A 14,927-nucleotide genomic window follows, 5' to 3' on the forward strand; every position below is an offset into this window, starting at 1 on the left:
TGCATGCTTGATTAAACAGGAAAATAGATCTAATTGTCTTTATTTTATGAGTAAACTAAGGTTCTGAGGGCTTAGTGACTTGCCTGAAGTCACCCTGATGGTAGGAGAAAAGCTGATCATTTAAATCTGGATTTTCTTATTCCAAATCCATAAATTTGCTGTGGATTGAATGCACCCTCAAACTCACTGAAGCTTAATTCCCACTGTAACTGTTGAGGGTGGGAAATCCTACTATAATAATTGAAAGGGGGGGCCTTGAAGAAGTGATTGGATTGTGAGGACCACTCCATAGTGAATGGATTAATCCATTAATGGTTTAATGGTGGTCATAGGCATGGTTCTGTTGGCTTTAAAAGGAGAGAATATGAGAAACTCTCTCTCTCTCTGCTCAACCATCCACCATGTGACACCTGTGTTATCATCACCACCCACCAAAAAGGCCCTCACTAAATGTGCACCCTGAACTTTGGACTTTCCAGCCTCTGAAACTGTAAGCAATAATATTGTTTCTTTATGAATTACCCAGTTTCAGGTATTTCTGGTATAAGCAACAGACATGGACTAATACAAACCTCCTCCTCCATTTTCTAACTTCCTTGCTAGTGTTATATTGATAATAAAGAACAACGTGTGAATTTATCTTAACTTTTCTAAAATGCATGATTTTGTCCATCGGTGTCCTCTCAATTAAAAAAATGCATTTTCTTAGCTATTGGCTGTGCCCATTTTTCTGTGAACTCAAATGTTAAAATTTAGAACACTGCTAGTTCCTTTTCCATTCTTTGCTTAACAATATGGCAAAGCCCCAAGGTTTGAGTTAGTAACTTGAAAATATTACATCAGTGGCTTTAAGGAAAAAGGAATACAGAGAAGTTGAACTGCACAAAATAAGTTTAGCCATTATTTTTAAAAGCCATCTTTTTAAAATCAGGAATCCTGGCCCCCTAATATAAAAATTAAGTGAAAACATAGATTTTAATTACAGATTTCTGCAAAGTTCACTCTTTGTGTTAAACCAATAGAAAACAGCTTTTTATAGATATCAATTTATTCACTTTCTTTAACACTCAAAACTGAAAAATCACTTTCATTATTTTTATATTATTAAAAGAAGTTTCCCTTTGAGCTGCTGCTATAATAAATAAACAAATAAATTGAATTGAAAGTTATAGAACAATATAAACCTCCTGGGCTTGGGGCTCAGGGCATTTAACTTACTGAGAATACTGAGTGTCAGAGTCCCCTGGGGAATAAACAAAGAATGGGTAACCACAGAACCCAGAACACCATCAATTCCATTTGTCTTGACCAAGTAATTGGCACATAATGGTTTGGGAGTCATCTGCAGAAGTTCCATTCCCAGTTCTCCTACAAATCACTATGTGACCTTTTCAAAGTCATGCTTTCCTCTGATCTATATGAACTCAAAGATTTCTTGCAGTGTTAATATTCTAAAACCTCAAATGCTTAAGAAGAGACCAATACCGTGGAAGCTGGATAGAAGAATTTAACCTCAGATGTGAAGCCTTCTAGAAATTTATTTTTTCTCCTTAATAGAGTTGGTATTGGTGCTAAGGGAATGTTTGTAAGACTTTAGGCATACTTTCACTTTGATTAAATATTTGTGATGCTGCTTCAAATCATGATACTCATCTTTCCTGATTTATTTGTCTAGTTTTTTTGTTTCATTTAGTACTTACAGAAAAGTGTATCATGGTTCTATTTCACAGAAATTCTATTCATTCATACAGGCATTATTCTGCAAGAACATTATATTTTTGAGAGTATGGTACCTAGTATAATATGATGAACCCATTAAAAATAATTGGTAATGGAGATGGTATAATACATTATGTCTTCAGTTAATAAGAGCTGTAATGTCTGGGTGTCTTTATGTAATGCTACAATTTAGTGATTATTCATGTTGGACATACTATGATATCTTGATAATATATTGTTGCCTACTGTTCTCACCCTACAGAAAGCCAATGATGCTAACAGCTCCTTTTAAGATTTCAACTATTCACAGTATAAGCATAAGATAAGAAAGTTGAGGACTAAACGCCACAGATGAAAAGAAGAGAATATCTTTGATATTGTTTCCCAATATAAAAGTCTGAAAACTTCTTTTCAGATCACAATTCTTTTTGAATTTATGCCACCTTCATGGGCAGTGGAAAGAACACAACTCTATAAATCACACCTTGGTTCTCATCCAGGCTCTCTGCAAAACTCAACGTGTAGAATATGTCATTTAGAATCTGTGAAATTTAGTTTCCTTATTTGTAAATTGTGTGATTCATTCTTTAATTAGCTCAAAGAAATCTTTGTCCCAAATTCTTGAACCTAGCTTCCTATGAACATAAACAAAAGGTGCCATTTTGTAATTGATACTTACTATCCAGTAGTTGACTCTGACTGGCTTCCTTAATAATTGTAAAAATCTTTACTGATTTTTGCATGTTGATATTGGATCCTACAACTTTATTGAAACTGTTTATCAGCATTAAGAATTTTTGTGGTATTTAGGCTTTTCTCTATATAGAATCACTTCATCTGCAAACAGGGACAATTTGACTTCATCTTTTCCAATCTGGATGCCCTTCATTTCTTTCTCTTGCTTGATTGCTCTGGCTAGTAAGTCCATTACTATGTTAAATAGAAGTGGTGAGAGTGGGCATCCTTGTCTTGTTCCCATTTTTAAGAGAAAAGTTTTTAACTTTTCCCCATTCAGGATAATATTGGTGGTGGGTTTGTCATATATGACTTTTATTGTGTTGAGATACTTTCCTTCTAAACCTAATTTGCATTTATCATGAAGGGATGTTGAATTTTGTCAAATGCTTTTTCTGTGTCTATTGAGATAATCATATGATTTTTGTCCTTGATTTGTTGATTCAGTGTATCACATTTATTGACCTGAGTATGTTGAACAATCCTTGCATCCCTGGGATGAATCCCACTTGATCATGGTGTATAATTTTTTGATGTTTTTGCTGTATTCTGCTTGCTAATAATTAGTTGAGGATTTTTGCATCTCTGTTCATATTAGAGATATTGGCCTGTAGTTTTCTTTTTTGTTGTTGTATCTTTGTCTGGCTTTGGTGTAAGAATGATGCTGGCCTCATAGAATGAGATTGAGAGAATGGCCTCTGTTTCAATTTTTTGGATTAGTTTGAAGAGAATTGGTATTAATTCCTCCTTAAATGTCTGGTAGAATTCAGAAGTAAAGCCATCCCATCCTGGGCTTTTCTTTTTTGGGAGACTGCTGATAACTGCTTTAATGTCATTCCTTCTTATTGGTCTGTTCAGGTTTTCTATTTTTGGTTCAGTCTTGGTGGTTTGTATGTATCCATAAATATTTCCATTTCTTCAGGGTTTTCAAATTTGTTGATGTATAGTTATTTATAATAGTCTCTAATGATTCTCTGTATTTCTGTGGTATCAGTTGTAATATCATATTTCCTTCTTCGTTTCTGATTTTTCTTATTTCAGTCTTCTCTCTTCTTTTTTTTAGTTAGCCTAGCTAATGGTTTCTCTATTTTGTTTATCTTAACGACTCTATTTCATTGATCTTTTGTGACATTTTTTGAGTCTCCATTTCATTTAGTTCTGCTATGACCTTAATTATTTCTTTCCATCTACTAATTTTAGGATTGGATTGTTGTTGTTTTACTAGTTCTTTGAGGTTTAACATTAAGTTGTTTATTTGAAATTTCTGTTCTTTTTATGTAATTGTTTATTGCAATAAACTTCCCTTTTAGTACTGCTTTTGAAGTATCCCACATGATTTGGTATGATATGTCTTTATATTCATTGGTTTCAAGAATTTTTTTGATTTGCTATTTAATTTCTCTTGGACCCATAGATTGATCAGAAGCATGTTGTTTAATTTCCATGTATTTCTAGTTTCCAGAGTTGCTCTTGTTATTGATTTCTAGTTTTAATCCATTGTGTCTGAAAGATACTTGAAATGATTTACAAAGTAGCAAAAAATCAAAAAATCAAGAAATCATGAATACACTAGAGTACTCTGAAGTGCTGGGGTCATCTCGTCAGTAACTCACTCTCAAGTGATTCAGGAAGGGAGAGAAAAATATTGGATAGACAGAAATTAGATTTCAGGAAGGCAGAAGTAGCTGTGATTTACAGAGTAGAGAACATCATAGGCAAAGACTCCAGAATTCTGCGTAGGAATCGCATTGAGGCTGTTTGTCGTTTAATATTCAAAGGCTGTTCAGTAAAAACACCAAATGAACACCAAACATAAAAGAAAAAAAATCAAATTGGACTTTAGCAAAGTCAAGAACTCCTGCCCTTCCAAAAATGCCTTTAAGAAAATTAAAAGGCAATCCACAGAATTCCCTGATGAAGGAATTGGATCCAAAATATAGAAAAAAATCTTATAACTCAGGAAAAAAGAACACCACAATAAAAAACTAACAAAATATGTGAATAGATACTTCACAAAAGAAGATCTACAAATAGCCAGTAAAGACATTTAAAAGGCTTATTCATCAGAGAAATACAAATTAAAACCATAGAGAGAAACCACTGAACATCAACTAGAGTATCTGAAATTAATATGACTGAAAATATTAAGTGTTCATGAGAATGTGGAGCAATTGGAATTTTTACATGTTACTGGTGAAAATATTAAATTGCGTGGCCATTCTGAGAAACAGTTGGGCAGTTTTTTATAAAGTTCAACACATATTATTTATGAGACTCAGCAATTTTACTCATAAGTATTTGCCCCCCAGAAAGAAAATAATATATCCAGTCCACAAAAGACTTGTATAGGAATGTTCACAGCAGCTTTATTTGCAAACTGAAGATAACCCAAATGGCTATTTATCAGAAAACAGATAAACAAATTTTGGTATATAAATGTAATACAACACAATAACAAAAAGAAACAAACTACTGATACACTCAAATGCACAGATAAATATCAAAGATACTATAATAAGCAAAACAGTTCAAACACAAAACGGTACATATAGCAGTGTTCCATTGATATAAAATTACACAATAGGCAAAATTGCACTTTAATGACAAAACACAAGAATGGTAGCCTGAGACCATATGATTTGTCTGAAAACCTTGACTGCAAAGAAACATGAAGAAACATTTTAAGGTGACACAAATGACATATCTTGATTTGTTTGATAGTTACACAGTTGTACACATTTGTCAAAATTCAGAACAATACACTTAAAATAGTTTCATCTTACAGAAGGTAAATTAAATTTTAAAAAAGTTGATTTTGAAGCAAAACATATAATTAAATAAACAGCAATAGTTACTAATTTTAACTCATTAAAAAAGCCATGAACTCATACTGACATTAATTAATTAACAGTTTTTTAAAAACCTGTCACTTAAGGTAGAATGACAATGGCTAAGTATGGAATAAATAATTCATTTATACAATCACCATTTGGAAGCCTTCTTCAAAATAATTACTTAAACTGAGAAACACCAATAGATGTGAAGATTAAGTGAGTGGATGTTTGATGAGCAATGTGATATTTACATTATTTCATATACATCCCAACAAAATGCTTATTGAATATAAAAGAAAGAATGAATGATTTGTAGTGGAGAAACCTGACAAAGACCACCTTAATCAAGTGCTCAAGGTTAACATATTGTGTATTACCTGATGAGATATAATAAAAAGAGAGAATCAATTTCAGGATATTCATGACAGAAGTGTATTTCCTGAATCTAATTATGGGGAAACGAAACAAATCCAAATCTAGGAACATTCTACCAAATTACTGTAGGAATCTTAAAAAAAAAAGCATGGCAAATAAATGCAACATGGGATCATTAATTGGATACTTATGCTGTAAAGGACGTTATTGGAACAACTGTAAAAGCTTGAGTGGATCTGCTTATTAGATAATTGCATGTTATCTATGTTAATTTCATGATTTTGATGGCTGCAGTGTGAGTATACAAGGGAATATTCTGTTTGTAGAAAAATGCATCCTAGACTATTCCTAAATGATTGGGCACCTTGTCAGTAACTTACCCTTGGTGATTCAAGAATAAAGGGAAAATACTCTCAAAACTATTTTTGCTTACTATTAACTGTCTTCCCAGAGGATCATTAGAGCCGTAAAATGAAGAAACTAGTGTTTCTCCAGCCAGAGAAAAATAATATTCCTATTTTTACTGGTACAGAGTTATCCTTACAAAAGATACATTGAAGATAAATTCTGTGTGTCATTGTAAAGCTAGTAGTAGTTTAGCAACCATGATTGGAAATATATCCACCACACAAAAATATTCATTAAAATAGTATTACCAGTATGTTCAGAATGCTCAGAATTGGGAGCAATAATTGTGAATTATATTTCCTTAGGTTTTATTTAGCTATTTTTTTAAATTTGGCCTTTTCCAGTAACCAATTAAGCTAAGCATTTCCACTCCCTTTTCCTGACCCAATTAAAACAGTTTAAAGAGAAGGATGTGCAAATCACTATTATCTGACAAGATTACAAGCTTATTTTGAATCAGTCTGGAATCTTTCTGATTTGTATTCTGATGTTCTACAATTCAAATTCTACTATTGTATTAATATCTCCAACTTTCTAGAGCCTCAATCTTTTTTTTAATTGAGGCATATTAACTGTACATATCTGTGGCTGTGGAGTACAGTGTTGAATATCTATACCTGTGTGCAATATGTGATGCTCAAATCAAGATAATTAGTATATTCAACATTGCACAATGTAACAACTTTTGTGGCCCTCTACCAATTTCTTGCTACCACCTTCCACTCCCCTTTTCCCACCAGTGGCCACTTCAATTCTGCTTTCTCCTTTTGAAAGTTCAACCTATTATTGTGTGCTGTATTGTTCTTTCCTATTTATTTATTTGTTTGTTTGTTTGTTTGTTTGTTTGTTTATTCATTTATTCATTTGCTCCCACTTATGAGTGAGGACATGCTGGTATGTCTCTTTCTGTGCTTGGCTTACTTCAGTTAACATAACTTTCTCTAAGTTCATCCATGTTGCTGTGCATGGCAGAATTTCACTTTTTTTTATGGGAAAGTAGTATTCCTTTGTGTATATATGCACATTTTGCTTATCCAGGTATCCATTGATGGACATTTAGGTTGGTTCCAACTCTTGGCTGTTGTAAATACAGCTGTGATAAACATGGGACTGCAGGTATCCTTTCAACATGATGATTCCATTCCTTTAGGTATATATCTCACAGTGGAATTGCTGGATCACATGGCAGCTCTATCTGTAGATGTTTGAGGAACTTCCATACTGTTTTCCATAATGGATGCACCAATTTACAGTCCCACCAACAGTGTAGGAGGGTCCCCCTTTCTCCACATCCTTATCAGCATTTGTTATTCTCCAGAGCCTTGATCAAATTCAAGTGCATACACTGCATTTTATTTCCTTATTTTCAGTGTATTGTGTTAAAACTAATTAAAATTATTTAGAAGACACATGTGATTGTAAACTTTTCAAAACAGATTAATAAAACACAGTCAGGGTTGATCTTCATCAGTACAGAGAGGTACATCCAGACCATTTGTTAAAATATTTAAATATTACCATTCCACTTGCTACTTGGAGAGGTAATGCTTAGAATATCAGAAGGCATCCAGACTTCAGCTTCAGAACCATGGCCAGCGACTCCAAAAATTTGCCCATGTGAAAAAAGTTAAAAAATATTTTGAACAGTACCCTTGGAAATGCCCATTTGGACACATAAAATAACCTGTGTCCATTTGTCCAAATAAAGCAAATTTTCTAACATTTATCTACATCGATCATTTTCTTCTAATTTTATTCGTATAACTTGATTTGAACAAACTTTAAAAACTGAAAGTATTTACTTTAGATAAATATTAAATAATGTAAATATAAAATAGTATTGAGCACTTTTGAAATTCTTATAGTATGCTAATATTATTCCTTTTACAAAAATTAGTAAAGTATAAGTTTTATTTTCAGGAAGGACAAGAGATTACCCAATATAAATTGAGATTCTGCTTTGTTCTTTTAAGTAGGGTGAATAAAACAGTGAGTGAATTTTTTTCAAGCTCCTAGGTGACGCTGATGCTGAGGATCCAGGGACTATACTTTGAGAATTATTGGTGTTGATGAGTGCAGTGGTTCTAAACCCTGGCTACACCCTGGAATTATCTAGAATAATTTTTTTCCTATGGAGTTTTATTTATTCTTAATTATGGTAAAATAGACATAACATAGAATTTACCACCTTAACCCTTTTTAAATGTAAATTTCAGTAGTAATAAGTACATTTTCATTGTGCAACCATCTCCAGAAAACATTTTATTTTGCAAAACTGAAACTTCATACTTATGAAACAACTTCCCAATCCCTCTTAACAATCAGAAAATCAACTTGACAGCTACTATTTTTTCTGTCTCTATGAATTTGACTACTCTAGGTACCTCATGTAAGTGGAGTGATACAATATTTGCCTTCTTGTGACTGGTTGATCCTATTTAGCATAATTTCCTCAAGTTTCAAGGTTCATCTATGTTGTAGCATGTATCAGAATATTTTTTTCCTTTATAACTGTATGATACTCCATTGTATATATACACCACATTTTTCTTATCTTTGACCTACTGATGGATACTTGGTTGCCTCTACCTTTTGGCTATTGCAAATAATGTTGTTATGAACATGGTTACACAAATCTCTCTTCAAGATCCTGCTTATACTTCTTTGGGGCATACACCCATAACCGTAACTTCTGGATCATACAGCAATTCTACTTTTAATTTTTTGAGAAGTCACCATACAGTTTTCTATAGTGACTGCACCATTTTGCGTTCCCACTGACAGTGCACAAAGGTTCCAATTTCTCCACATCCCTGCCAACACTTTTATTTTCTGTTCTTTTGTTTTGTTTTCCTTATAGTATCCGTTCTAATGGGGTTGAGCTGACATAGAATGTTTTTTACTAAACCAAAGCACAGTTAAGAAACATAAAAAGTACTCGGAGATAGTATCTGGTGTCCTCAGTTTTTTGTTTTCTCCTGATTTAAATATTTAAAGCTAGAATTTTATTTTACCATACAATTATTTTAGGATATCACACATGTTTTTAAAATGCAATTTTTATTTTAGCACAGAAAGTCAGTATTAGCTAAAATAGTATTTTTAAAATGATGTTAAAATGATGATGGTTATTAATGTCACTAATAATGCATCCAAGTAACAAAGGCCATAGAGACAAGGAATGAGAGACTTTTCCTCAGATCTCATTCTAACAAACTCTGCATGTTGGTTCTGAATGGTATTTCCTTGGTGCATCCCATGGTCCCAGCTCCATTTTTAACTGGCTGTGTGATTTGGGACAAGATTTTTATTCTCTGTATATTTGGGCTCCTAAATAATCTCCAGGGAATTTTTCATATTCCATTGTGATGATCTGTGATTAAATTATCTGAGATGAAGGATATTTTACCTGCAGGAGTTTGAAAACAAGGAACACAAGTAACAAAGAGGGCAAGTTACCTTGGGATTCTATGGTCCCCTGGGTCAGAAAACAAAGAAATTAAAGAGAAAGTTTCTGTGTACACCCTGGGAAATCTACTCCTTTTAGGTACCCTCCCTCTTTGAAGTACTTACTAAGGCAATAATGCTTTCTTCTTATGTGGTCATTGGGTGGAGAATAGGTATACTTAGCACTGAGAGGAATTAAACATGAAGGACACACCATGTTAAGAGTTTACAATTTGCTATGGGCTCTGAAAATGTACAAAAAATAAGTAGGCACTATTTCCAATCCAATTTGTAAACTAGCCTTGTATCTCTATTCTTGAGACATTTAGGATCTAATTTTTAAATGAGAAATTTAAAAAATCCATCTGAAATACACACATGTAGGTGGATGGACAATTCACTTTGGAGATGGATGTTGCAAAATTATTTTCTCCAATCCTTGGCTGGATTGGTTAAGTTTGAAAACAAGTTTGAAAGAGAAACTAGTGAAGAAAGTTTTAGAGGTGAGGATGAATGAAAATGCTATAAACATACAAATCATATCAAAATTTGAAAAGTATGTTTTATTCACTTAGAGCAAAGTTACCCTTGAAATCAGATGAGATGAAGACAGGAAACAAAAGTTGAAAAATATAAATAGGAGGTAGTTTGGAGCCATGGTTGGTTCCTTTATCAAGTGATTACTCATCATCAGAGTCAGCAGATTGTATTGGTTAAAGGTGAAGACCAGATCCCCTGTGCTGAAATCCTGGCTCTGCCACTTGCCTGCTGTATGATCTTAAACAAATTACTGCTTCTCTGTGACTTAGTTTTCTCATCTGTAAAATGGGAATAAAAAACACTTACCTTATAAAATTATTTCAAAGAATTAAATTCATTTTTATAAAATGCTTATAATTTCAATATATGCATAAATAAATAGATGAAAAAATAATTGTCTAATTATTCCAGAAACTCCCATGTTTATGGTTGCAAATGAGATCTCCACAATTTCCCTAGACTCTAAATGCTCTTAGAAAATTGCAGATCTATAGCCTTACTTCCCTTAAATCAGTGTTTCTGTATCTCTTGGCACCTATAGAAATTTGCCACCTTTGGAAAATCATACTATTAATTAATAAAACATAGCATTTTATTATCTTAAATAAATATTTTAGTGCTAATAAGATAAATGTTGATTAGAATATTCTACTAAACTATATTTGACTGCATGATACATGGCTTGAATCATAAGTCATATTACACACTTTATCAGATTGTATCCTATTCATTCTCTCCACTAAATTAAAAACAAAATTCTATTTTACATTTATTGAGCTAAATGGCAGCAACTGTTTGGCAGCCCCAATATCTGGGCATTTCATTTAAATCCTGATATAAAAATTTTGAAGGAATTTTTCATGGAAGACTATGCACAGCCATCCTTTATATGTCTGAGAGAGCAAAACAAGTAAAGGCACCACTATTTACCCTCAGAACAAGCTCTCTTCACATTTAACTACTTGCTAGGCCAGTACTTTCCCCCTAAAAAGACACTGGGTGAAAAACATATATACCTAGCACTGAGGGGAATTACCAGCAAACTACTTGAACTATTCAAAACTCAGAATATTTTTTCAACTTTAAATTTTGGATTGCAGTTAATGCATTCCCATTCTATTCTTCTGTTTTATTCACTTCTAACACGTATTTTTGTGTTTGTGGATTCCCTTTGAGATTCAGATGAAGCTTTTAATATCTGACAATTTATATACATAAATGGCAATAAAGAAATAATAATAAACATTAACATTGAGTAAGCCCTTAAAATATGCCAAATATACTGAGTTCTTTTACATGATTTACATATATTATCTCATTTGACCATTACTTCTATAAAGTATGTATTATCGTTGTTCATATTTTCTATAGATGATGGAACCGAGGCACAGAGAAATTAAAAAACTTGTACAAGACCACACTATAAGCAAATGGCAGGGCCAGGATTTACATCTGCTCAGCCTGACTCCAGAATCTGGGCTCTTAACTGCCACATATACTTTGTATTCAATATTCTTTTCTTCTCAAGTGACAAAATACCATATTCAAAATGGCTAAAGAAAAAACAAACTAACTCTGTTCAAGCTGCATTGAGATGTTAAACCGGCTTACTATAGACTTTGTAAAAATGGCTCCAGAAGAGTAACAAACTGAAATCTTTGAGATCACACAAGTCGGAAATATGTACATAACTACACAAGGTGTCAATTCTGCTCTACTGTGCAGTTTTAGTCATTTTTAGTTGCATAGGTTTCCATTGTATTTATAGTCTGTTTATGCTAAATCTGGCCAAAGATGAGCACCGTCCACCACCAAAATGCCTCTGCCACCTTGAATTCTATGCTAATTTTGTGGCCAGAATGAGGTGATCGAAACGCTCAATCTTTTTACAGTGGCATAGGAAGCTGGCAAAAATTTCCTAAAGTGCAATAGATATTCACAATAATGGCAAGTGTATTGTGCCTTGTTCTAAAACTTTTATTAAGTAGGTGCATTTGACAGTATTGAGGTCATTTGTTATGGTGCTATTTCAATTAGTGTAGGTTTAGGCCCTTGTACATTTTGCCCATAACTTTTTACAAAGTATTTCTTTTACTGCACATTCAGAGAATTTTATATATATGTCTTGTGTGTGTGTCCTTAAACTTCCAATCTTATTTCGTCTCTTGGAGATTGTTGAACGCAGCTTGTCTAGGATGGGGATGGGACTAGATTCTAAAATTTATTTGGGACCATGGGAATGATAGTTGGGAAGAAAACTATTTGCATACGACAGATTTCTAGATACTTTTTTGCTGCTAGTTTTATGTGATATTTATTAAACATTTTGACAAATCTTTATTTTCGTAAGCCTGAAAGTGATTCTTTGAAAGTTTAAAGAAACTTGAAAAAAAGACAGTACAAAAACACTGGCACTTAAATGTTGAATGTCACTGTATGTGTGAAATGACATATTTCAGGGTAGTGTAAGCTTTTAATGTCAAATCATATTAAACTCTTAAGTCAAGTTAAGCAGATCCAGCATTGGCAGTGTAGCCATAACTTTCTGATGTTGGTAAAAACAAAATTGGCAACTTGAAATTAAATCATGTCAAAGTTTTGATACACTTGTCTTAAGGTATTAATGAAACACTTCAAAACACTGATACGAAGTTTCCAGATTCTCAGATGTTTGTTGTGTGTGTTTTGTTTAGTTGTGTGTATTTTTTTTTTTTTTTTGTCCAGTGAATGGCACATTGAAATCCTCAAACATGTGGTTATCTTTGTTGTATTGGCACAATCACTGACTTGTATATTCAGCAATAGCGTTTGAGCAAGTTTTATCAGCAAGCAATATTTTCAGCTAATAAATATTTCAAAAATCATTTAAGAATGGATTTAAACTTGCTGAATGTAAAGATTGAACCTCAAGTCACTGTAGCTTTAGTAATTGCTTATTGTATTAGTTTAGATGCTAGCACTGCCTGTGCTGTGCATATTCTGATTTTATTAAAATAAAAAGTTGAACTGCATAGTCAAAAAAAAAAAGTAAAAACAAATTAAAAGGTTGTGGTAAATGTGGTTTCAATCACAAATAAATCCACTGGCTCAAACAGTATGTTAGGGACTTGATCAAGTTTTTTCCACATCCCAGATATGTTTTCTTTTTTTTTTTTTTTTTTTTTGGTTTGTTAAAGTGGGCTTCAATGGAGTCACTCATGTTAAGTTTCCATGTCACCAAACTAAAACCTAAGTTATTTACTCGCAAAATCTGACCTTCCAAAAAACCAGGAGAGAGATTTAGCAAAATCCCAGTAGGCCAGCAAGATTTTCCTTAAACATTATAAAAAAAGTAACCTTAAAATGACCAATCCACTATTTGTTCTTTATTCCTGCTTTCCTCTCCTTTTGTCTGCATGTAAAACTTGCCCACTCTGTTTGGCTCATCAGAGCTCCTTTCTACTTTGTATATTGGTTATGCTGCCCAGTTCATGAATCACTAATAAAAGGCCAATTAGATCCTTACAACTCTATTTGTTAAATTTTGTTCTTTGACAGGCTCTACTCTCAAGCTAGTAGTGGCTGCAATTCTATCCTCTCAAAAACCCATCAGAAAGAAGAAATGGGAGGAAGTATCTTTCCTCTGAATTATTTCAGAAAAATCTTCAATCACATGTTTACCTTTTAACCAACTGCTATTGACCTGTAGTCATAGTAGATCTAAGTCACTCAGTCTTGGTCACCCACTCACACAGGAAGTACAGGCTCAAGTCAGAACCCCCAGAATCACATGGACTGAGCATGCAAAAAGAGTGTTTTCCCCAAGGATAACTGATGCTATCATACTTAAAAAAGGAAAAACAGATATTGGGCAGGACACAGCAGTAGCTGTGCATTATAATATGTCATTACAAGTCAGGAAAAATAAATTGTTGAGAAAGTTCTTGTCCTTGGTGATCAGGACATGATGACTGAAATTGGTGACTGAAATTTTATCTCTGAAGAGATAGAATAGCCTAGCTATTGATGATGGTCAATATACCATTTGGTATACCACCTTAAGGTCAATAGGATCATTACAAAATGGTCTTTGGAGGCATTATCAGTGTCATAAAGGCATTTTAAAAATCTCACTCCTCATTTCAAAAACTCATGTGAGCACCTTTGCCCATGGGAGTCACCACATTCAGTGTGGAAAAGCAGAAGCTTACACCATCTGCCCATTTCCTCAAACAGCATGCTTGAAAATGTGCACAACAAAATGGCTGAAATGGAAAAGTATTCACATTTTTCACTATGTCCTTTAATCCTGAATCCAAATCTATTGATGACTGCCAGTATTCTCCAAAAATACAAGAATATGTGGATTATCATTTAGCTCTAATCTTTCAAAAATATGCACATCACTCCCCTTTCTTGTTGCATAGGTATTGTTGCTCTGTTAGTTTGATACCACTGTACCTCTTCTAGTCCACACAATGGCTCACAAAATAATAATTAAATAAATAAATTAAAAGAAAAACTCTTCTCTTCTGTTACAGGCTTTCAGTTAACAACAGAACAAAAAGTGGTCAAGCAGTTCTCATTCCTGTAAATACAGATACAAGGAGCTGATTCATTCTCAGCAAATCAATAGTTTTATTCAAATTTGAGTAAAATATGTGACAGTAATTACCTTTTACATTTTACAAAATCATACTTTTGTGTTACGTTATGTCCAATATTATCACTTGATAAAGAGATGCTTTCTTTTTTGTCATAATATTAACCTGTGTTCCACATTTTAACATCCTCAGCAATTATGTGACTTGTGACAATTTTTTCCCCTCAGAAGTGCATCTTGGGATGATTATTTTTCGTTTTTGGTCTTTTCTCTGCCATTTGCATCAA

This window comes from Cynocephalus volans, chromosome 1 (genome assembly GCF_027409185.1).
Source record: "Cynocephalus volans isolate mCynVol1 chromosome 1, mCynVol1.pri, whole genome shotgun sequence".
Lineage (NCBI taxonomy): Eukaryota > Metazoa > Chordata > Mammalia > Dermoptera > Cynocephalidae > Cynocephalus > Cynocephalus volans.